General features: G+C 31.0%; 1 protein-coding gene across 1 annotated transcript in view; it reads left to right on the top strand.

Annotated features, from left to right (window-relative positions):
- Window positions 1–25,855, top strand: part of LOC112592385 (G1/S-specific cyclin-D2-like) — a 40,180-nt gene that overhangs the window by 12,676 nt on the left and 1,649 nt on the right. The window lies entirely within an intron of this gene.

Genomic DNA, 25,855 nt, shown 5'->3' on the forward strand with positions numbered 1-25,855 from the left:
GCGACCATGTTCAATATTTTTTTGAGATCGGTCGACAGAATACTCTATAATTTATAAATATCATACACTTTATATACGATGTAATGCAGTATTTTGCCTTTGTTAGTTTTGATGCGCCAAAATATTGATTTTTAATTCAATATTAAATTATTGATAAGTTTGGCTGCTATGTCTATGTCGAAATGAAGTTTTTATGTGTACATTTTGTACTTTGGGCCGGTTAACATGGGCGAATTTACTTTTGCCCCCTCCACACACACACACCCGATTAGCGGGAGAGTGCTACGTTATTTCGCAGCTGCTCTGCACACATTGTATAATTTAATATATATATATATAAAAAGCTATTGTGCGCACACAGGTACTATTCGTATGACTACTGCAGGGGCTTTCACGAACAATATAAATAGTAAAGAGCGAGAGACCTTTAAAAAAAAAGCAGATAGGTAAGGTTTCCCCCCTATTTAGCACGCGCTGTACACTTCCCTCCATTCCCCTTCGATAGTATTCTTGCTACCGGTGTGTTATGATTTAGTAAATAGCTGCGGGATTTACGCCCGAAAAAAGAGTGGAAGAGAGGGGATCACACATCTGCCTCTAGTCGAATTTCTATACACTATATTATTATTATACATGTCGTTACACAAAGTCGAATAATCTAATTAAAACACCGATTCTAATAGTTTACAGCGAATAATTTTAATTATTTAATATCAATACGATTGAAATATAATATTTATAATAGCAACAAATAACATATTTCAGTTAAATAACTATGAAGTTTGATTTTGCCGTTTTAATAATATCAATTTAATATTGATACATTTAGGATATAAAAAAATGTTAAATCGATGGTTTTATTCATTAACTCTTCCATTGAACATGACAATAATCAGATTTTTATTGATTTATTGTTCTAAAAAAGATCTAATACTGAAATAGTTTTATTTTTGCGTTTATTTGTTTATGATTTACAATAACATATTGATTTGTCACAAAATAGTCTAATTTTAATTCTTCATGCGGGTCTGGCATGATTCACTCATATAAAGGGAAAATAATATTCAAGTAATTAAATTAGCAATGTATGGTAGTAATTTTATCTTTGTGGCCATCACGTGTACATTTGAAGTTATTCATCTATAAATGAAATATGGTTACATATTGTTAGTTTCATGCCGTGGGTTAGATTTTCCATCAAATATGAGAAAGATTTTATAAGCGCCTATAGGGGCATAACTAGGGGAGAAACAATAAAAAAGAAAACTAATTATTTTATAAAACAGGTATTATACCCATCATTTAAGTGAATTTAATAGACTGAAATCATATTGATTGGTGACGAGTCTATAAACTTATTTTTGTTCTTTGATAATAATGTTTTGAAAATTAATAATTTTATCAACCATATATCTTGGCACCTAGCTAATAATCCTCGCACTCACGTGTAAAATTACAGTTGCCTCAGTCAATAAAATACTTTACTAGTTAATTTATTTCACTTCTAACCATTAAGAGATGATTATATATTTAAGTACTATTTATGTATACGTAAATACTAAAACACGTACTCTTGATTGTTTATTATATTTTAATTATTATGAAATGAATACGTTGGTATAGACTATAGAGATAACTCCAATATATACGTCTGTGTATAAATAGTTCTACAAAATTATCATCTGGTGCTAGTGTAAGACTATATTATAAAAAAATAAAGGAGTACGCGCATACAACACACCTGTAAATATTGTTACTTGTTAGTACGAATATTGGTATATTAAACAGGGCCACCGCCGCCGACCCCCTCCGTCGTCGGAAGTGTAGGAAGTATATTATAAACGGATGTCTTTTAACCGGTGGTTAATACCAAGGGTAATTTCTTTGGGTTCGGACAGACGCACGTGATAAGACACGTGCTGGTTATTGAACCTCAGGGTAAACAGCCTTGGTACAGTTATTGCGAGTTTTTTTAAGACATGTGTAGATAGGCGTCGTAAGTATATTATAGGTATACCTAATACGTATAATATACAACACATTGTGCGCATAAGAACTTAAAAAGAAATTTGTTGTCTATCCTACAGATGTGTTGGTGGCGATGACCTCCATTTTTTAAAGTGTACACTCAAATACTACTTACCTATTACTATTGTATAATACTATTACTATAGAGTTTACTACAACTGCAGCGATTACTATACATATACACTAACGGTAGCAGCTGTACGACAGCAGACGGTGTGGATCGAGGTGAATGCGGGATGTTTTAATGTCTTGTTGGTTTTTTTTTTTTTAATTCCGTCGTAATAGAGGAAGTGTTTGAAAAAAAAACAAAAGGACAAGGTGTATTTGATCGAGATGGAAAGCTTCTGTCATGATGGCTACGTTAAAATATTACTTTTTCTATAGGTTTTTAAAATTCAATTGTATTCAAAAAACCCCTTGACTGGATACAAAACATCCCGAATAAACTTAACCCATTTTCAGAGTTCAAAAACCTTTCTTAACTGTTATTTTTGTATGAAATATATTACGATAACAATAACTCATAACATTTTTAGCATAATATAAAGATTAACTAAATAATGTTTTACATATTTCTATACATCTTTTTAATTTATAACAGTATAAAACTAGATGATATTTGAAAAAAAAAACTAAGTACCCAACTTACTTATAATGAAAATGGTTCATATATTAAATTTTTATAAAACATGCCTGTGTAATATATTAATATTTATAACCTTTTTAACTTAAGTTAGGTGATAATTGTATCGTGTTGTAATAATATTTGATAGTTAAAAATAATAATAAGCTAATATACAAGAAGATTATAATACAATAAATTCGTTTATTTATATTTTATATTCATATTCATATTCATATTATTATTATTATTTTAAACAATCTTTATGACATTAATCTATTATTAAAACTCTTTTTCTATAAAAATAATAAACTTAATAAAAATATATAAATCTACTGTTAATAGCTATGTATAATATCACATAAATACATAATTATATGTTGCTTCCCCCGGTGTTATTATTTATTTCCAATTATCTGTTCTCATGAACCGTTCGGTTTTTGCTCCCGTTTAAACAAAATGCTATTCCAGTTTTGACCAAATCAACCGTGGTAATATGTGATTAATTTATCTATAAATATATTAGAAATACTAATAATTATAAAAACTAAATTGAAAACTCGTAAGAATTTCGAATGTTTTGTTTTATCTATTACTCTCTATATGAATGTAGTTAAAATTTTATCGTTTAATAAATCGACGATCTGTATCGGAGTCACCACGTGTTCTACCAGGTGTATGACAGAGAGAAATTATACTAGTGTTGTACATCTACCTACCTCCAATAGTGCTGCTGACGCTAAGGGAACAAATCCAAACACTGCAGCTGCTATCCTCCGGGCAGCTGTAACAATGCGCCTGACTTTTTCTTTTTTTTTTTATTATTTATAATATTACACATAAGCACATTTATACGAATAAATAATAAATATATACTATAAACTTAATATACATAGATATTATTTTATTTTATAAACATAGTAAATGTTTCCATTATTTCATCTCGATTAAAGTCGTAATTATTTTACCCAATGCTTGTAATACATTTTTTTAGATTCGACATCGATAATGCGTCATTAGATTACGATACAATATAATTATTATTAACGATTCGCTTGGACAAACAGTAAATAATATTATCCCTCAATAAAAAAAAAAAAAAAAAAAAAAAAAAAAAAAATGACAATTATGCTCGATGATTTTTATGTTTTTTTTCTGAAAAATAATTGGACGTGAATATTAAAATAGGTATTATGTGCATTGTTTCCTCCAATTAATCATGTGCCGTAATATTAGTACATAAATATTATATCTTGAGGTGTGGGTAGTTACGTGTGACAAAAAAAAAAGAATAAAAATAAAAATCTTGTGTGTCAGAGCAAAGAAAAGAGAAAAACGTCTTTTGAATACAATGGGTCTATTACATCTGTCTCGAGGGAGGAAATCTGTGTTAAATACCCCTGGCACGCGACCGTTGCCTTTCGGACCAGAAAAAAAACCATTTCATGTATTGTGTTGGTTAAAAATGTGCTTAACGACTTCGAGCACAAAAGATGAAGGGCGTTTTTGGATTAAAAATAAAATAAAATAAAACTCTTGCATTCTAAAACAGATGACGCCTATAGACAGGAAGCTTTTGACAAAGGTGCAAATGTCGTTAAATACATAACAAATATTTAATAATACTAACAAAAGTTATCTTAAACAAATTGACCATTATTAGGTGATAGCTGCTTGCATAAATTAAAAATATGAAACACACGTCTCGTGTGTATGCGGCACATAAACAAATTGTAATTGAATATTAAACGTTAATGTTTAAAAATAATTATTATAGATTTGAAAAGTAGAATATAATATAACACATCTCATAATAAGATTAAAATGAAATTATAAAATAATACAAGAATTTTGTTTTATATAATTATTTCAAAAACAAAAGTTCATTGTTGTTTTATATAGACTATATTTCAGAAAATCATTTGAAACTCTTAAAACATATAAATATTTTTAATATTAAAATATTAATCATTGTGATTTAAAAGTCAATGTTAAATATTCTTTAAATTATTTAAGTTACATATTTTTTTTTTTTTTATTATTATTATCATTAATAACGATCCGCGGCAGCTGTGGCCAATGATCTGACTTAATGGTACATATTATATATTGCTTAACCTATTAACTTAAAATTAAACATTCATATTTTATTAAACAAATTAAATTTTTTTAAGAACATTAAAAGATTTTGTGTTGACTTTGACTCCGGACTTAGGATATATGGAGAGTAGTATGTCTTCGCGTTCACTCTGGAAATTGTGGCATTTGGTGAGGATAATATGCTTGACGGTAATTTGAACACACCAGTTATAATTTATGATTATCAAAAATTTAAATAATCTAGTTACTTTACTATTAAAATAAAGTATAAATCACTTTCAATGAATCTGTACAATTAAATCTTCATCTAAATAAATGTACTCTGTAGACAAAGATTAATCTTAGCATATATTATTACTATAATAATGATATATTAGTCCTTAATAAAACGTAAATACATGATTTTCTTTAAGATATGTTAAAAAATACGTTTTTTGTAGTTTTATATTTTTTAATTAATATACAATGAGTATTATAGTTTCATATCATATATTTATTACTAAAGACTTGACCGTCATCATATGTAATATACCTATATTTAGTGTACGCCTTTTAAGTGCCTCTTTTGAGGTATGTTAATATTAATACAAAAGTGACAATAACATTATAGAATATTTTATTGAAATCGATAAGTGGCAATGACCTCGTAACGTCATGTCTATAGGTGTGTGTATATAATTGTACATGCATATTGTACATAAATATATATAAATATTATATATGCAGTATTTGTATTGTTATAGGAAGTAATTAGGTGTTTCCTATATGCGGCGATGTCTATGTGCTTCGTTTCCGCTGTAAACTGTTCTTATCTCATAAGTATTATCATATTATTATTGTAACATATTATATTCGTTGTCTCTACTGCATTGGAGTGCGATTTAGGGCCTGCAGTACTACGGGCATACCGACACTTAATTACGTTATCCAACAGGTCACTTTGTATACGGTGTTTACCCAGTATTTATCTTCCTACTTGTTGCTTTCTTTTTTTATCGATCGTAAAAATACGCACGTATTTATTGTGTACCTACTACCTATTTACGAAGTGATAAACTTTATTGCTATTAATAAGACCCAAGTCAACGGCGACCGCATAATGATATAACTATAAAAAAAGAAAAAGGGTATACACATAATATGTACCATTTATGGTGAGATTATTATAAAGGGTCGTGTGATCGGGAGATTATACAGAAAAAAAACACTGTTCGAAAAAAATATTATGGCCGTTTTATTGGACTTTGATGTAGCGGAAAGGCGTTACAATTATCACTCTGCGCTATTTCAGCACCACTCTTTCTATAGGAACCTGACTTGTCATTAAAATATAGATATCTCTTTTAATCCTCCGAAACTCGCTAGGGTGGTTTATATGACAATCATGCTTATAATTTAAACGTATAGTGTACACAATAATATTCATAAAACGTAAAATTGTTATTTTATCTATTAAGTATTTTTGCATAAATTGTGTAGAAAAACTGAGTTATAATTAATCAAAGAAACAATCTTAGTTATTTATACAGCTTATACCCGTTACCATTTTTCAAATATTGACGTTAGCTGTTTTAGTAATAAAAAAAGTCAAGAATACTTTTATAAGTACCCATTTTAAATAGTAAATTTAAGTATAGTACTATAAACTCAAGCATTCGACACTAAAAAAAAATATTTAATCTCTATCAAAAACGAAATTTACCCGATAAATGAAGTTGAAAGAAACTTTTTTTTTGTATTATTATGGACAATTTATAAAAAAAAAACTACTTATTAATATTCAATTATATCATGTATATTTTTATATTTACGTTATTTAATTTTAAATTTAAATTATAAGCAGACTAAAGAAATAACGTTATACATTGTATAATTTTATTATAAAATATAATATAATTTAACAATATTATTATTGTTAAATGATAATCGATATTATAACAAATATATTATATTGTCGGAAATATTTATTTAATTTTATAAATATTAATTAAACTATTAGAATTAGTACACACCACATATAATAAGTGCATGTTTATGTATAAGTAGTAGGTACTTAATGTGATTGATTAATGTCCAATGTTGTTAAATACATTGAAATTTTTTGTTTTATTTTTGTCCTATGATGTTGTATCTATACTTTGTTGTCATCCCTTTTGATTTTGCTGTGGTTGTTCAATTTTTACTGTTAAAAGAACTCAAAATGTTTTGGATTGAATGTAGTGTATATTTTACTCGAGAATGATTAGGTGATCTATGCAATTGTGATTGCCATTGTTAATTTCAATTGGTAAAATTCATATTATAGGTAAAAATTAAAAAGAAACCGGGTGATGATTTTTTTTTTTTAATTTTAAACGCAGCTGTTTCGTTGTAAACTTTTAGAATTGTTAGCGGTTATCTGTTATATCCAAGTTATACCCGGAAGGGTTGATGTATAAATACAGTTTTCTTTTGCGGGTAAACAAAAGGTCTATAAAAACCCTCGACATTATCTTTTTCACTATGTCCTGCTGTTCTCAGGGCAAATAAACTATGGAACTATGTATAATAGGTATTCGCTGCATATTAAATGGATATATTACAATGTCAAAAAAAAAGGCTCGTAGCGTTTTTTAATTGTAACGAATGGCCAATAACGGTCTTGGGGTCTTCCACATAATTCCTCATAACCGCGACACATACGAAAGCAGGCCGCTTTGTGTTCTTTTGGATTAGCATAATACTTCCTTTCGTCCATATACGCACCTGACCCCTCCCCGCGCGCGGTATTGTCCTGTGACGAGAACCCCTCGTCACCCTCGGCTGCAAAAGAGCTCAAGCCCGAAAAAGACAACAAAAACTTATTCTATAATATTCTATACTCTTCGCCGTGTATACGTATACCGTCCCGGCCTTCACCGCATGCAAATTAAGTCCGTTACCCCCTTGTTTCGTGTATAACTGCTGTAGCTATAAACATATAGGCGTGGTGATGCCGCAGAAATCCGTTTAAAGGACAGCAGTAAAGGTCGCCTGTCGGGCCAATCGTTTGTCAAATTCGTCTTGACACGCACTGTTTGCGTCCAAATATGACTCTAGCAAACAAGTTAAGCCGGTCCATTTGCCGCGGGACGACACTGATGTAAATTACGTACGACGACGACAAACGATGGTACACGCAGATTACGTGTGTGATTGATTGTTTTCGATTGTTTACGGCCGTTGGACGTTCTAGTGCCTTTAGATTCCCATGGAATAAACAGATAGATACCTATGTTACTGTGCAGTGGTAAAAACGAGGTCGAATATATTGATCCGCGGAAAAACGGTTGAGCCCTCTCGTCGGCGATCAGTCGAAATAAAAAAAAAAAAACGTTAAATTAAATATACCAACTAAGACGGCTGGCTGCTGCAGTGTAACGACCATAAATTGGGTCTTAGATGCCACCCCCATGGTTGACGTTCACGTGTATACATTTATTTTTATGTTAATTGGCGGTTTTGTGCACACAATACGAACAATCGGAATAACGAGAATCGTCTTGTTCGGATTTCAATTCTCATCGGTATAATATTAAACGTGTCTGCATTTATAACTTGTACATGTGTAATATGTATAATACTTCCTATGTATGAGACGTAATGTGTGTTTTCGGGGGATGTTGGTTGAGAACACGCTTATTAGTATGGACCCTGACACGGCCGCGGAAGACAAAGACACAGTTACAGATAGACATCGTAAAAAGAATCGTTAAAAAATTCGCACAACAATTGGTCGGCGAATATATTTTATTTGGAGGCGGCGGCGGCGGCGGCGGGTTGGGAATCGGAAAAAATAACCGTTGTAACAATAAAAATGAAAAAAAAATTAATAACAATAATAATTATTAACATGGAAGCAAAAGGGGTCTGAGTATCCAGACGGTATAGTTGTATAGTGTATACAATGTTATGCAAAATTCCACCCCCTCGGCGGAGACGGTGACTGGCGGCGGCAGCGGCTACTGCCTGAGAAAAAAAATCTTAGACTATATACACATAATATAATATTGTATAATAGTAAGGTATATAGGTAGTAGTTACGCCTATATACGTTCAAAGACCCCTTTATTATGATTATCATTTATTGACCGGAGGTCAGCTTGGCGAAAAAAAATAAATATAATATAGAGTAATACGGGAGAGCAGACGCGAACAGAAAGGGCGCGTCGGAGAAGAAATATATAGTAAAACCGGTCCGCGGGTGCTGAGGGATGACGACGCGGCGTCGGATTTTTTTGCTCTTCCCGTGCCGCTCTCCATTTGGACCCTTCTCTCTCTCACCTCCCGGGCGCCGCCACCGCGGTCGTCGACATGCAGACGGAAAATACCCCCCTCGGACTTCCTCATCACGATCCCTGGGCGACTAGACGTCTGGGACGACGACGACGACGGCGGCGGCGGCGGGATTCGCATCACCGCCTGTACCACCACCACCACCGTCGTCGCTGCCGCCGTCGACGTCGACGCGTCTGACGCGACGGCGACGGCAGCTGCGTGCCCGCCTATTGTTGTTCGTGTTCGCGCGCGATCGCTAGATGATCCTTTTCCCATCACCTGGCCAAGCGCGTATAATATAATAAATGTGTAGTGCGTAGTACTATAAAATATAATATAACATTATAGTGTGTATAGGTACGTCCCTCGCGGTATTTACCCGACCGGAGAAAAACGCCACTGGCATTTCGCGCCATTCACTCCACCGCGCGGGGTTGTGTCGACGACCGTCGGACCGTCGCGCGCGCAACGGTACGAAACACTACGTCATGATATTAAATACATATTATACAAAATAATGCATAAAACGGATTTGGGAAAAAAATGAGTCTCCCCACTATCGATCGACTCGGCGTAAAAAAAAAAAAAATAAGATCCTATGACTTACTTTCGTTAGTCGCGCGATATATTGTACCGTCAATTTATTATTTATTTTTAAATAGTTTTTTAAACACTAGTCGATTTATAGTATATTTGGGATTAAAAATTATTATGAAATAACAATTATATATTAATGGAAAACAAAATTAACGTTTTAGGAAAACTTAATCATCACTTTTGAAAACTTTATATTAGAAATTTGTTGACGTACTATGGTACATTTACAAGTATATCCAAATCGACTTACACGAATATACTAGTATGCTCCTGTACACGATAAGTACACTAAATACTCTAAATATTTGTATTATGGAACTTTGTAAAACCTTAAGATGCATAACCTTGCCCCTTGGCGACCAACGAAGAATTTTAATTGTATATTAAATAGTAATTTAGAATTGCAATGTACCTCAATAATAATAATAGGTATACTATAAAAATTATAGCCATAATCTATAATTATTAGGGCTCGGATTTCGTAATAAAAATTGTTAAAAAAGTATTTATAAATTTCAAAAGAACACACTGCAAAATTACAACAAAAATTAATAAAATTATAGGTAGATACATGAAGGTTTTTAACGTCTTGAGTTAAGTTCTATTAAATTATTAATGATGTATGAGCACTGAGCAGCGGCGTTAGAAATTAGATTTAAAACAATTTGAACTCATTTTGCCACCAGGTACCTGTTAACACTATAATTTTATATATTAAATCGAATTATTGATGATTTTTGGTAAATAACTATAACAAAAATAAACATTTATTTTATAATGTTTTTATTTTCATTTATTAAATTATATATAATGTTTATACAAAATGATCCTAAAGTCAATAAGTATAATGTAATCATACCAGGCAACATTATAATTTATAAGTTATACCTAACTTATAAGTTTACAACACTTTCTCTGTCATCGTATTATAAAAATATTATATAGTTTTGACTTTATATAACTGGTTATGTCAAACTGAATAGTTAAGTTTCATTAAATGTTTTCATCTTTTAAGAATTTATAGTAATTTGATGTTTTTGGAAAACAAATCGTATCTCGGAAGTGAACACTATTATTATTAACAAGTTATAATATTATTATTGTGCCACCGGAAATGGAAGATAATTCTAGAGTTCACGGAAATAATAAAACCTAAAAATATAATATTTAACTAAGACAGAATAATTAAATATATTTAATATTATAGTTGGTTATGTATGAGTAATGAGTATTACTATACACAATATACTACTGTCTACTGATGTAACTTTGGTACGTATTCTAAAGAAATACAAAATGATAAAAGTTAAAATAGTTTTAATTTAATAATTATTATTTCTGTATTACGTGTGTGTTTATTGAATTGTATTATGATATTTAAATACAATCAAGAAACATTAATTAAATGAACGTTAGTATTAATCAATGAAACATTATATTTGAACTTTCTACATGTTATTTTTCTAATCGCCATTATTGTTTGATTAACATCTTATAATTCACTTAAGTTAATTTTTTTATTTTAATTATTTGAGTAAATGTTTAAAAATAAAACATTAAAATTATACATATAGTTTGGGAAATTTAAAAATCACACAGATAAATCGTCCAACTACCTATGTTCTTCGAATTATTTTTGTATTAATTTATTATTAACTGTTGCATAATATTCAAATGCTAAAGATGACGTCGCACTCGCATTTGTTTTCTTCGTCTTACACATGTACGACATAGTTAATTTTCGTTCACCAGTTTCAATAGCGTGTTTTTAGTTTTGATATTAGATTGTATTGACCTATTATCAAACTTTTAAGTAAGAACATTATCTGTGTTCTCTCGTTGGTTTTTCACGATATTTAAATTTTTAAGTAAGTTATGAGTATGAAAAATATAAATATTTAAAAATGCTCATAACTCTATTAGTATTATTATCATTTAACGCTTCAAGCGTTTACAAGAATTATGTAGCGGATTTGAATGTGATGATAAATGATTATGCAATATTTTATTGATACATTTAGCTTCTTTAAACAATACAGTTTTTAATTTTAGATCCGAGTGTAATGTGAAGTTTGAAACGTAGGGAGAGATAGTCTTCTAAGGTTTATATTAATAATAAAAGATTGAATTTTGATTGTTCAATTATTTCTACAGATTCCTGTAGTAAACATAGTGTATTTAGCATTTTTCGTTGTGCTCATTAATGCTAAAATCCGTTTAAAAATCTTTTTGTTTTTCAAATATTCGAATAATCGGTAGGTGCTTATATAGTGAAAAAGTCGATTTTGAGTGTGTCTGCATTAAGTAAGCTAATATAAACGAATATGCTCTACTTGAAAAACCCGTCAGACCGTGAAAAATCGTGTATTAATCGTTTTTCTGGCCGTGAACAAACAACCCTATTATCGGGTGTGGCGACGACTTCGAAGTCCGTCATATATTCATTTCATAACCCTTTCTTTCCCTTCCCTTTCTATGCATAATAACTGCACCACGACGACTACGAACGACTAGGCCACTCCAGAGTCCAGGCGCGGCAAGAATACACGTCATTATTGGCGCACTCGAAACCCTCGTCGTCGCCGCGGGAGCTGCGACCGTATCGAAAATAATATAATAATAAATGCTAATGCCCCGCGTGTGTATATTATAATAATACAATATTATATTGTGCGCCGTGGAGAACGTCTTGCGGTTTTCGCCAATAACTGAAAATTCCGTTTCATCGATCGGCCCCGGGGCGGAGTGATTTTTATCCGAGGGGATGTGTGCTGATCATATAATATTGAAATACGTCATGATTTCTTCCAATCACGACACCGCAATACCACATAAAGCCTATACACGAACTATTGTTACTATTGTTTATTATTATTATTAGTAGTAGTTGTAGTATAATAATATTTTCTGGTATACCACAAAAGAAAAGTAATGCAATCACGTTGGTCACCAAAAGAATTTTTTTGACCGTTCGTACCCGTTTGTTTTTAAAACTTATTCATTAAAAATAAATAATAACTTATAATTTTATTTAGATATGGCTATAGTAGAGACTTAATATTTATTATTAAAACATTTAAAACTTATAAACTTTTTTAAAGAAATTTATAATTATTTTAACAATTTAAGTAGAACAGTTAATTTGACAATTGAATATAATATAATAATAATTGCCTATAATAGTTTCATCAATTCATTATCATGTATTATAATGGAAAGACAAACTGTTGCCAATGTACTATTTACATCTTTGCTGAGTTATTTGAAAAAATTACCTTGTTACTTCTTTGGTATAGTTTTTATGTCGTGTTTTTGTGTTTTTTGTCGGCAGTCAACAACTACCGCGTACGTAACCGTTAGTCGTTGCGCTCAGACTATATTATTAGTATTATGAAATTTCATACATCAAATTCTGACGTGTTTTGTTAAATAATTTAAGAGTTGTTCTTAATTAAATTATTATCAGATGTGATTATAACAATAAAATGTTAATTATTACATTTTGCGCTTGTGATTTACAATTTCACACTCTAGTTTAAAACTAATTTGTTCCTTTATTTAAAAATTAAATATTTATACATTTATGCGTTGTCTGAACTTGTTTTATCGTGTTAGCGTGTCGATGTGTCTTGAAACGAGGTTTTGTTAACGTTTACGATTTGCTCAATTAAATATTTTCTCTCCGACCGTCTGAAGCGTATTTGATTGTTATTTAACAATTGGCTTGGGAGACCCAATACGGAGGATTCTCTATTTGAATATTTATCCGTTTCCTCTCCTCGTAGTACATTGTGTACGAAAACCTAATTATTTATCCCTAAGTGTCAGGGGGTAAGGCCCAGAGTAAGAAGGAACTGTTTTTCTACCCTTTTTTAAAGGCATGCTTTTTTGCCCGTATTCAATTCCCATGGAGAAAAAAATGTTAGTTAAACAATGTACTGGTAATTTCACGTTCGCATGGGGTCTTATTTGGTAGCGCTTTTATGAAAGTGAAAAAACACGTGAGTCTCATTTATAATTAGAAGACCAAAACGAAAAAAAATTAACGACAAAAAAAATTACCGTGATTTTTTTTCATTACTCAATCGTTTTTTTTGCGCCATTTGACGGGAAAAAATTTTGGATTTCCGTTATCGTAACTACGTTTATTCCCTCCGCGCATTCACACACGTGTACACATGTCGAAACTTGTTTTAGCCACGTATATGTACGTTAATTCTCGTCCTATTCAGTAAAAACCATAGTGTGTTCATTATGGTTTTTTTCTTCTATTTGTTTGTTTTTATATTCATTAAACATTACACATTATACAAATATATTATTATTATTATACCGCCAAAAGTATGTCTATTTGAAAAAAATATCGTTAAACTTAGCAGTGGACAGTTTGTCTTCGAGAAATATCCAACGGACCGAATTAAAAACAAAACTTCACCAACTGTAAACGACATTTGGTGAATTCGTTAGCATTTTGTCAAGACAATCATTTATTTTTTTTGAATTCATTAAAGGACGTAGCTACACGCATTTTATAATATTATTAAAATATGTGTTATATTTCCTTATAACATAGTGTTGTCTTTTTATATAATAATTAACTCTAGAGGAGGAGTGTGTATGGAACCATGAAGAGACGCGTGTGCGCCTCAAAATAAACAATTACCCGATGAAAAACAATTGATACCATATGTCGCTGGACGTTTTTGTTAGTTCTAATGCACTGGACTTCGTAACCGAGCTGTTATGCTAATCTGATAATTTGACGAAATTCTCGAAGAAAACATTTGTGTCTTCTAGTTAGTTCTGAGCGCGTGACCAACTTCAGTCTATAGTGTTCGTCTACTACATTAGTCTAAACGTTGACATAATTAACTTTTCTTGGAAACAATATCATGATAAAATCGATTTTATTCCATGTATACTGTGTAGTGATTACGCAGTGTATTTTAAAATCATTTTGTATTTTTACACCGTAGATAAGAAAACGGTTATCTTAGCAAAATTGAAATTATATTTTACCAAAAACCAATTTTCCAATGGAAAAGTATAGATTTTCCATACTATTAATTTGATCCTTATAACTCGAGGTGGTTAACATTGTTTTGGTACTAGATAAACCATTTATCATGTTAAAATATACTTGAGTCTTGAATAGCGGTTTTTGGTACTTTTTACATTACATAATATATTATGAATATTATATATTATCGGTAATTATTTATATATATATAATATTTATTTTGTTAAATTCACTACAAGCGCCCGAAATATATTTATGGAAATAATGTTGTGCGGGACTAACTAACTTACTGAAACAGTAATTCAAAGAAACTTTGCTAAATTTTTACAATACATAGAAAGAACTTTATCTATGTCATAGCATTTTTAGAAATAGTTTAATGATAATTAAAATCGTTTATTTCTAAAGATAAACTTTTTTATTTGTTTGTTACAAATTAATTAGTATTGATCCCGAAAATAAAAACGCTTAAAAACTAATTCCTTTCTCTTCTATGTTGTATAAAAATTTGGTAAATAAGCTGTAAATATCATTATCATAAGTTTGTTCTGCGCGAACCATTTTTCTGTATAATCTTACTATAACGCAACAACCGATATTTTTGATATACTAACTTTTAATAAAATGGGACAATTTAAAAAAAAAAACAATGAATTAGTAATTAAATATATTTAAGATTTAAAATTTTAATTCTCAAAGTTTCATTAAAATTACCTACATCAAACCCCTTTAATTATACGGTTATATGGCGTCCTCGTCTTAAGTATACAATATTCTAAAGGTATTTATCGAGGTCACGTATTAGTAGTAGCGAAGTTGTTGATGTCATCGTCCAGGTTTTTTATGATTATTATTATATTACTTAGTAGTAGTAGTATTACAGTGTCTGCCTAATAAACGAGACGTCTAAAATTGCGTAGTTCTTGCGAAGGACGGCCGGCTGGTTTAATGCGTTACGGGATATTATAACAGTTGTGCCGTTAACCCGGTTGTAGTCGTCGGACAATTCCCCGTTCACGTCTTTTAAAAGGATGTATTATAACTACAGCACGTCTAGCACAGTATCTACAATAGTAATTACGGTTTTTACGAAAGATATACGAATAATAATAATAATAATAATAATAGTTATTATTATTATTATTATTATAACTTGCTGTAGAGAGGGTAAAAAAAAAAACAATGCAAAGTCGATGAACCTATGCTGATAACGTGTTAACGATATAATAATATTATACCGTACGTTGTGCAGCTGACGGGCGGAAAGAGAAATTATTGCTTTTGCAGGTCGACAGGTTGGTGGTTGGTTGTACATAAATAAATAGGTATGTTCTTTTAAATTTAAAAATAATTAAAAACAAGTACATAGGTTGTCGATTTTTTATTATCACAAAATTATAAAAAGGTCTATCACGGGAACCTAATAGACCAGCATACTTACCGTAGAATAGACTCGCGATAAGGAGTGCTGAATGCGATCAAATTCCCCCCACCCCCACAAAAAAATGTCTTAAAAAATTTTTTTTATGTATTATTATTAGTGCACGCTAATTTGAGATAACTCAATGATGTACACTAGTACACCTCTCATCAAAGTAAACGTTTTAAATCCTAAAATGTTACTGTAAAAAATACGTTTATTAATTTGTTAAGAAGTATGTTTTTTAATATAACAAAAAATAAATTTTTTTTTTTTAATTAATTCAATAATTACAAATTAGAAATTGTTAAAATTTGTAATTGTAGAACTTTGCATACGAAAATCCTGATTACCCTTATGCACTGTATATAGTTGTATTCTCGAATGGTATGTAATATTTAGAATTAATAAATTTTTTATTACTCAAAAGAAGAAAAGTTTAGCATAGGTACATGAAAAATATTACATGTTTTTGTAATTATTGTATACATGGTAAAATAATTGTATTATTTTTGACTTGAACCAATAAACGTCATTATAGTTTATTGATTAATGTAAAGAAACATATTTTGAAATAAAAATAGCTGTAGAAAATTATGAATTGAAATTCTTAATAATATTATATTAGTATATATTCGTAAATTACTTTTTTATACCTATAGTAATGTATTATTATTATATATGTATTATAATCAATTGTATAAATCTCTTTCAAGTATTTTCTTCAATTTAACGGTCCTTTACTCTTTTGAGAATCGATATCCCGCGTAGAATGTCGATGTTTTTATTTTTATTTTTTATTTTTTAATTCTTTTTAGCGATTCTTTTGGCTTATATAATATATCGTGATAAACGGTATGAATGATCGAATTTATCGGTAATAATCCATACCAGCAATACGATAATCGGTTGCACCCCATCGGCGGACCCCTTCACATAGGCGTGCGTTTCCTCGTAGGCTCTTTTACACTCTCGCTGTTCATTCTTGATCGTTCTCTTCAAATATACGCGTGTGCTACCGAGTGTGTGTTTTTTAAAAATCACATTCACCTATATTATATGCCACCACCTTGTCTACAAATCGTTTTCCGCGAGTATATACTAGTAATAACAGTAATAATAGTAATAATAAAATCGAATCAGCTGTCCGGTTTATCGGAACTAACCGATTTTTATTACTAACCGGCGAATTTAATATGATTATTCGCATCTTGTACCGTCCTTGTTTGTTTGTCGTCACAAGACCGTTTCTCCTATATCAATAAATATTTTTTTACGATCGGATTTGTTCGAAACCACAATACACTTTAATATATCTGATGATAATGATGATATACGGATTTCTCGTTAAATATTAACGTGATTATGAACCGTTTTAACGCATTTACGACAATCAATGCATATAATATAATATGTGCCAAAGAATTTAATTCCGTTACGGCGATACACCATCCGACCAATTTAAAAAAAAATATTATAGCCGTAAATATCTACACGTCTTTTAAACTAACAGAATGTCATTCATTTAAAAAATGTTTGTAATTCCATACTATATAATACGCCAATTGCATTTCGTTCGTAAAGCCTATATTTCTAAATTATACTAATATCACTCTTTATACCTACTATAAATCTTCTTTCATAATATTATATAATGTAGCTTTTGTAGGCTTGTGGAGGTTAGAGCTAATATGTGAATATTAAAAAATAATAATTGATGGCTATCAGTTAATATTATAAGTCTTAAACTAATAAACCAAGAATAAAACACGAGTTGATGTACATATAGACGGTCTTTGGTAAGAGGATGAAATCATTTTTTTTTGCCCTATCATGTTGTCGAATTTACTCCCCTTCTTTCTTTGAAGTTTTTTCGAAACCGTTATTGTTAGGTATAGTTTTTATACACTTACAATTGGTTGTTTTTCTGTTATTTCAAAATGTATATATATATATAACTGACTAATGTTATTACCTAACCAGGGCTTGATTCAAGACCTATAGGGCTATAGCTTTATATTTTGAAACTTTAAAGGGTTTTAAGATAGCTTATCATAAATCATTTTAATATACAAGATATCTTATTACCCAGTTTTTAACTGAAAACAAAATCGACATGTTACGTAAAAATTGCCTCGTAGACTTTTATTATAACAAAAATAATATGAGGGCTAAAAGCCCATAAACAACAGAGATGAAATACTTAACATCATTATGATTGAAATTGTTTTTCTTTTTTAGTTGATGTGTAGCTTTTATTTCTAAAAAAGACCCACTTACATGTATCTAACTGGCCCTACAAAAAATTACAAATTTGGCCTAGTTAACTGTTTAAACTTAGTCTGGCCTAAACTTGCTCTAATAAAAATAAAAAAATGTTTTTCAGTAAGCACAGTTATAAGAATAACTTAAATTTTTATATTGATTAAAACAAATATTAAAACACTGTAATTTATTATAAAAGTAATGTACTACCTATACACAATACGTGTGTCTATAATAAAGGACCCATGCACTCGATCCTTATAGGACAACTTTTCTATGTTATACTTAATATAGATTTGTCAATGTCATCTTCTAAATATAATATATATATATATGACAAGTAGTATGAAAGTTATAGGTTAGGTTAATTGTATTATATTAATACGCTCGAAATAGAAATGTCTACAACTACATGTACACAATATATATTAATAAGTTGTGTGTAGGGTATGTATTATTTATATACTTTAACGGCCTACGTAATGTTATAATGTATTGAATAACAGGGTCTCTCGATTTGACACACAAACACATATGTATAATAAAGGGATTTTCTTAACCGGGAATTCGGCCTAAGTTAACCCTTTTTAGGGGGAAGAGAGATAACCCTAAAATAAATCGCTAGGTATATATATTATGATGATGGAAATCAGTCGAATCCTAATGTCTTGCGCGTATGTACGTATACCTTTGTATAATGTATACACTACACATAATACTAAAATATAACACAACAACGTTATCGATCAGCGCTTATTGATTTCTCGCATCCATTATGTAACATAATAATAATACACGTCTCGCAATACTGCTGCCATCGCTGCCCCTTATGAGTTACGCAAAGATCGTGGCTCGTGGCACCAACAACCCTGCTTATATTCTTTGCAATGTGAACAATACCGTCGAAGATTTTCGTCCTTTCACGGAAGAAAACATCTGCTATTTCATTTTATTTTATACTTATATTATATATTTTTTTGTCATTTATTTTCACAAAAAGAAATCTCGATTTTTATTCATTTTCATATTATTATTATTATTATTTGTGTCTCCCCCAAAAATAGTCGACGGGGCGACCAGGTGTTGCTAGCACTCGCTATATATTATGTCCGACTGTAGCTAGCCGCGCAAGACCGATACAGTTACATAGGTACTATACAGCTATGTGTATATGTATATAATTTTATATACTATATAATATATATGTATTATATTATGTACTGCTGGTTACTTCCTGGTTCCGGGTATAGACCAACGAGGATAAGGATCTAGATATAGCCTGTGTATGATGTAGGGGTATGGGGAAACACCACCGGTTGATACGAAAAATCCGTTGGGAGCTTATGCACGCCTGTAACTTTGGCATCTGCATTACAAGCCACTATGGGTGGGTCACCTTGCTCACTAATAAACGAGTTTTTATCACGAACGTAAAATCTGTTTGAGTAGTAACTATATAATAAACATTAGGTAATATTGCGTTTTTGTGTTTAAAATAAAAATCACATTATAATATAATATAATATGCGTATAGTAATAATAATAATAAAAAGATATACCGCCGACTTATGTATTATTATACACTGTATATTGATTCAAAAAGGACTCCTTATTATTGCGTATATTTACATACTAAATCGCACATTGTGTATATTACGTACGTTTATTGTTTGCATCGAAGGTGTGGGAAAATGTGATGTTCGAAAGGGACATGACTGGCCACAAAACTGAGCTGTGCTACAATTGTTGACGGGCGGTGTAAGGCTGCAGGTTTACAAACGTGTCGACAGGTAGAATTGAATTGATATGTTTTATATTCACATAGTGACGTAGGTACCCTGTAACATTGTGTGATGTATTATTGTATTTGGGTCTGTTTCCGAAAAAAAAAAATAAGTATACAAATTTGGATCGATGACATTTTGATAGTGGAATTGCGAAACGTTTTTGTTTTTCACCCGTGATAATATTATTCATATTATAGATAATGGAGAAATGGACATGTGATAATAATATGTCCTGCTTATATACACAAACGCGTTATGCGGACAAAACTTTAGATACCAGTTTACCATAATGGTGAACTATGGATATTACAATAATATGGTATAATATGATAACTGTATGAAGGTTCTTAAAAAGTAAATTTATAGTACCCAATGTTAAAAACAAGTATCAAAGTATAAAGGTTTCCAAATTCTCTTTAAATTGTTTATTGAATTATAATTTTTTAGAATACTATTGTGTCGTATTGAAATATATTTAGAAACCGAGTATTTAGCACGTTCACTCTGTGAGCTTCCCTAACTTGTATCAAACCTGAATTACTTCATATTGTATATTATTATTATATTATGTTTATCGCTCACAAAAAATGACCAGTATCGACGAGACATTCACGCATAATATCTAATTATCGATTTCGAATTAATCCGTTATAAGGGGTCTCTACTACATCAGTCATGGTGTATCACGAAACCGGAATATACCTAGGTTCGCTCATTGTGTAAAAATGTATTATAATACTTCTCGTTGTTTTTACGCAACTACTACTGCAAAAGAATGAGACGTGTTCAAGAGTAAGAAAAACGTGCCTTTTGCGCCACAGGGACCATATCACGACGTACCGCGTACACAATACTTTAATATACAGGCGATCGCGCGAATTCCAATTTGGTTGCTGGTTTATATATTACGCCTATTATTATTATTATTTCCATTATACTACTTGCTTTCGTCTTTCGCAAACGCGCGTGTATATAGTCGGGGGTCGCGGATTCTATGATATTATTATGTTTTTTTCGACGGCTGCGGTGGTGGTTCTCCTGTTCGGTTGGGATTTCGACATTTTACTTGCACGTGTACGTTTTATATAACAATAATAGGTACGCGCTGCAATGTTTATTTAATAATAATAATAATAATGTCGTCTATATCGTGGTCTCCCGAATGAATGACTCGCGGGCGGCTGGTTGACTGCAAATCAGACTTCTTGCGGCAGCGATGATGTCGGGATTATTATACAATCGGCGGCGGAGAAGTGTCGCCGAGGAACACCCGTCGTGTATAGTAAGAAAAATAAATGTATCGTGTTCTGCATTTTAGCGAGGAGTAGTCATGTGTGCATTCATAGATAGCGTAACCAGACGTCCCGCATTAGATACGCGATGACTCGCTTTTGAAATCTGCGTCCTGTCTCCCCTTTTCAAATGGTCCCGTTTTTGTCCCACATTTACGAAAATTGAATATTTTATCACGTATTATGTAGTCTATAAACATTAGTTTTATATAAAAGTTAATTAAATAAGTAATGAGCGTTTTATAATTATGTATAATAGATCCTATCGCAGTAATTCTCATAACTTTTATAAAGTATCTCAATTTGAACGATAAAATTATGGTCACACAATCATATCGAGAGTTATATTTTATTGGAAAATAATTACTGGTTAACGTTTGAGTATGGAAAACATTTTTTCTAAACTGGAATGATTTGGAAATATATTTTAACGGAAACTTATTTTGTATGAAAAACGTACGCGTTTGGAATTTAAACCATTGGCAAACAATATTTTGGAACACTATTTAAAACGTTTATTTTGTCGGAACGAAACATTAGCTCGCAAAAACATATTTATTCGGAACAGTTTACCAAAATCAATAACAAACGTTTCCATAAAAATACGTTTTTAGAAAATATAAATCCGAAAAAATATTATTTTATTTATTACAGTTTTAACAACACAATAATAATGTTTCCAATAGAATATTTTTTAGTTTCTACACAATTACGTTTCCATAATAAAACTTATTACAGATTTCGATTCCAATAAATATGTACTAAAATTCCAATTCCAATGAGATGTTTTCCAACAAAAATATAGTTCCCGATGAATAATTTTTCAACTTTTATACGTACCCGTGCATTTGTTCTCATAGGAGATAAAACAAAAAAATAATGATTCAAGACATAGGTTCAGTGTTACCTATTATATCGCAATGCAATTTCGAATAATCAATATTTTGGCGTCAATAAGATATTTTTTTTTTGGTCGGTCGCGATTTTGTTGTAAATTTGGGGACTAGATTGTTCTACATTCGACCAGACAACCCTTTCTTCTCGCCGGCCCATCCTCTTCGCCCCTTCCCACCGCTATAACCGGATAACAGCGACTGCAGTAACAAATATACACTCAACACGCACTGCGCATGGCGTAAACACATGGCATACGCAGTCCATTGATCTTCCGAACTCCGCGCACCTGTCCCCCCGCAACAGCGGCTGCCGAGAGCACGCTCGGTCGTCGTCTTGTTGTCGGTGGTGGCGACGGTGAAGGCGTGGGCCAATGACCACAGAGGCGTGTGTCCCTCCGGCGCAGTCGTCGACGTCATGTCCGCTGCGAAGACTTAGCCAGCCATGCTGAGGTCAAACCATCGGCACATACAAAAACGGATCGGCGGGGCATCTTTTTCATCTTAGTCGTAGTCGTCTTCACTTAAAGATTCAATAAAATAATTAATGCTCCTCTTGACTAAACAGTTGAATATTATTTTTCTACGCAATAAACGACATATCTTGTATTGTCATCTTTGATATGGTCGCAGAAACGTGTACTCGAAATCGTGCCCAAAGAATATTTAATTATGTGTACTCCAAATAAGAAGATTTTCGAAAAAAAAATAGCCATTGCGTCCTCTTCACTGCAATGGCTGTTTTGATAACTATTTGGAGTGCTATCTCTATTTGTTAATGTTTGGTTTCAAAATTACAATTGAATGAGAAGGAGTGAATGCGAACATATTTTGTCATACTGTCATATAAATATCTCAAAAGTTGCAATTCATATATATTTAGTATAAAAACATAAAAAAAAAAAAACAAAAGTAACAGTATTTCACTTCAATGTAGAATAAAATGTAAAAGAAACGTTTAAATTATTAACTACACATATAAACGTTAACTTTTCTAATTAAATTTTGACCATTTTAATCCATGTCGGTGGCAATCACATCACAACACCCTTTATTTTCCCCTTTTAATTTTCGAAAAGATATCCTTCCGCGATGAAGGTGACCCGCATAATACTTGCCGCACTCTTAAGTACTTACGACATATATGTATAGAACTAGAACAACGGACATACATTTTGATGGATGTGCGCACGACCGACGACTTTAACATGTTTTCTAATAGTTAAACTAAAAGTAATAATAGACCTAATAAACATCAAAACAATAAAACATTATTTAACGGTAATCGAGTAAAATAAAAGACGTCTTCCAAAGTTAGTTACAGTAGCGCATATCACTTTATTTATCATCGTTTAGGTGCACTATGTATTTTAATAAAAACACAATATTATTATGTATATCGAAAATGCTTATCTGTTGCGGGGTAGTCACAATTATTATTTATTGCGTGATAATTCAGGATAGATAAAATTAAAATTGCTATGGGCATATAATTGTTACGAGCCGATTTAAAATTTGAACGTCAAATAATCATAAAAATGTGGTCTACCATTTGTCAATATTATATAACAATTTACTGACTAATGACTATTTGTTTATAGGCACTCCACTGTGGATACGTCAAATTTTGATGTATATATCTGTCTTATTCCTGTTTTGTATAACATACTTTATATTATGGTGTTGCGGTTATGTCTAAGTATTATATGTTACACATATTATTGTAACTACCTATACATTGTATTGCGCTGTATATAGTAAGGACGACCACGGGGTGGTACCGTGTGTTTCGATGCGCGAACTATCGTGTGACCCACGAGAGGAGACATCTGTAAACGGGTCCCTTTCTAGTTTCTAAACATAATAATATAATATTATTATAAACTTACGCGTATTATGCATGCCGTTTACAATAATCGTGCGTACGTCCTCCGAATACCCTTTTTATTATTATTTTTGGTCCATTGATATTTATATATGTATGAGAACTATGAAAAAAAACAATACTAACCCTTTTCGACGGAGGAAGAAATAGGAGTACATTATTCCTCGGTGCACAAATACTAATGAAATTCGATTTTTATACTAATTCTTCAATAAACCTGTACGTATAGGTATAATGTACTACAGTGATGTTTTACTATTAAAATAAGACGCCCATTATTATTATCTGCAGTGGTGTCGAGTTCTACGAATAAAATATGTATATTTTTTAACGGCGTGTTTCGTCGTCGTATTCGTATATATTATTTTTTCTCATTCGCATATACTTTATTAAAGTATTAAAATGGGATGTCTTCGTGTTTTGTGCTTTATATACATAATACAATATAATATGATTGTTCGGCTATAACATGTGTATAATATGCGACTATATAATACAAATATATTTTGTAGTCTACAACTGCGGCAGCATTCATTGATAATGTCCTTCCTCTTCAAAAATTGTTAAATATCTATTTATATGTGTTTAAATGGGCTTATATTAAATTGTTTTAATGTGTGAAACTTAACAGTAAAATTAATTACAAAATAATTTAATGTTCGAAAAAATTATTAATATATTATATTTATGTATGATATATTTGTATCATAGTTTATTAATTAAAATAAATGTTATTAATAACAGAAAAAAAATAAAAATAAATAAGTAAAGAGAGTATAATCAAATGTATTATTCGGTAACGGTAATTATGAATTGCACATTTCTTCATGTTGTGCTCTTTAAGTCATTAAGTAATACCATGATAATATTTCCTAAATTATAAGTTAATATTATTTTTCCTGGCGAGGCTAGTACCCCATCTTGTACTACCCCCAATGAGCGCTGTCACGTATATTAGAGTTCATCTGAGTTTAGTTCATAAGTGCAATACGAATATAAAGTCTTTTATGTATAATACACATTTCTAAAAATAATTTTTATAATATCTTGTAAAAATTAAAAAATTCTGATGATAGTGGTTGGCTAGTTGTGCCCGGTCTATACTATTCAGTCATGGCGCAGCTGCCCGTTGCAATATCCGAAACAACTGAAACATTTGCCTGTAGTTAAATATAATACTATTGTGAAAAAGAAAAAACGCATTACAAAAATCGTCATCGACTGCATGCGTTAACATGCAGCATAACAGACAATGTTTATCATACGGATTTCGAACAGTTTATTCCCCTATTATATACACCCCCGCCGGCGTGCATTGACGCGTTGTATACAGGTGTTTTTGCGTTTGGGTTATAGTGTCGCTCACTGCTGTTGTACTTTCACTATACTAAATGTAAATTATAATTAAGTGACTACATACAATATATAATAATTATAATTTTAATGTTTTATTATTATAAATTATAATGTGTAATATAACGATGACGAGATGGCTTCATTTCTCATTTGCATAATATGTTTAGTAGGTAATCGAAATTATGTAGTTATAGCTCCTGTTTTATTTTTGTAGTAAATTTACGAATACAATGATATTATATGTGATAGCTGAATGCGATTAATTTTGTTAAATTCCATCTAAAATTGTATTTT

Source organism: Melanaphis sacchari, unplaced genomic scaffold, assembly GCF_002803265.2.
Source record: "Melanaphis sacchari strain LSU unplaced genomic scaffold, SCAv2.0 Contig0_pilon_pilon, whole genome shotgun sequence".
NCBI classification, from domain to species: domain Eukaryota; kingdom Metazoa; phylum Arthropoda; class Insecta; order Hemiptera; family Aphididae; genus Melanaphis; species Melanaphis sacchari.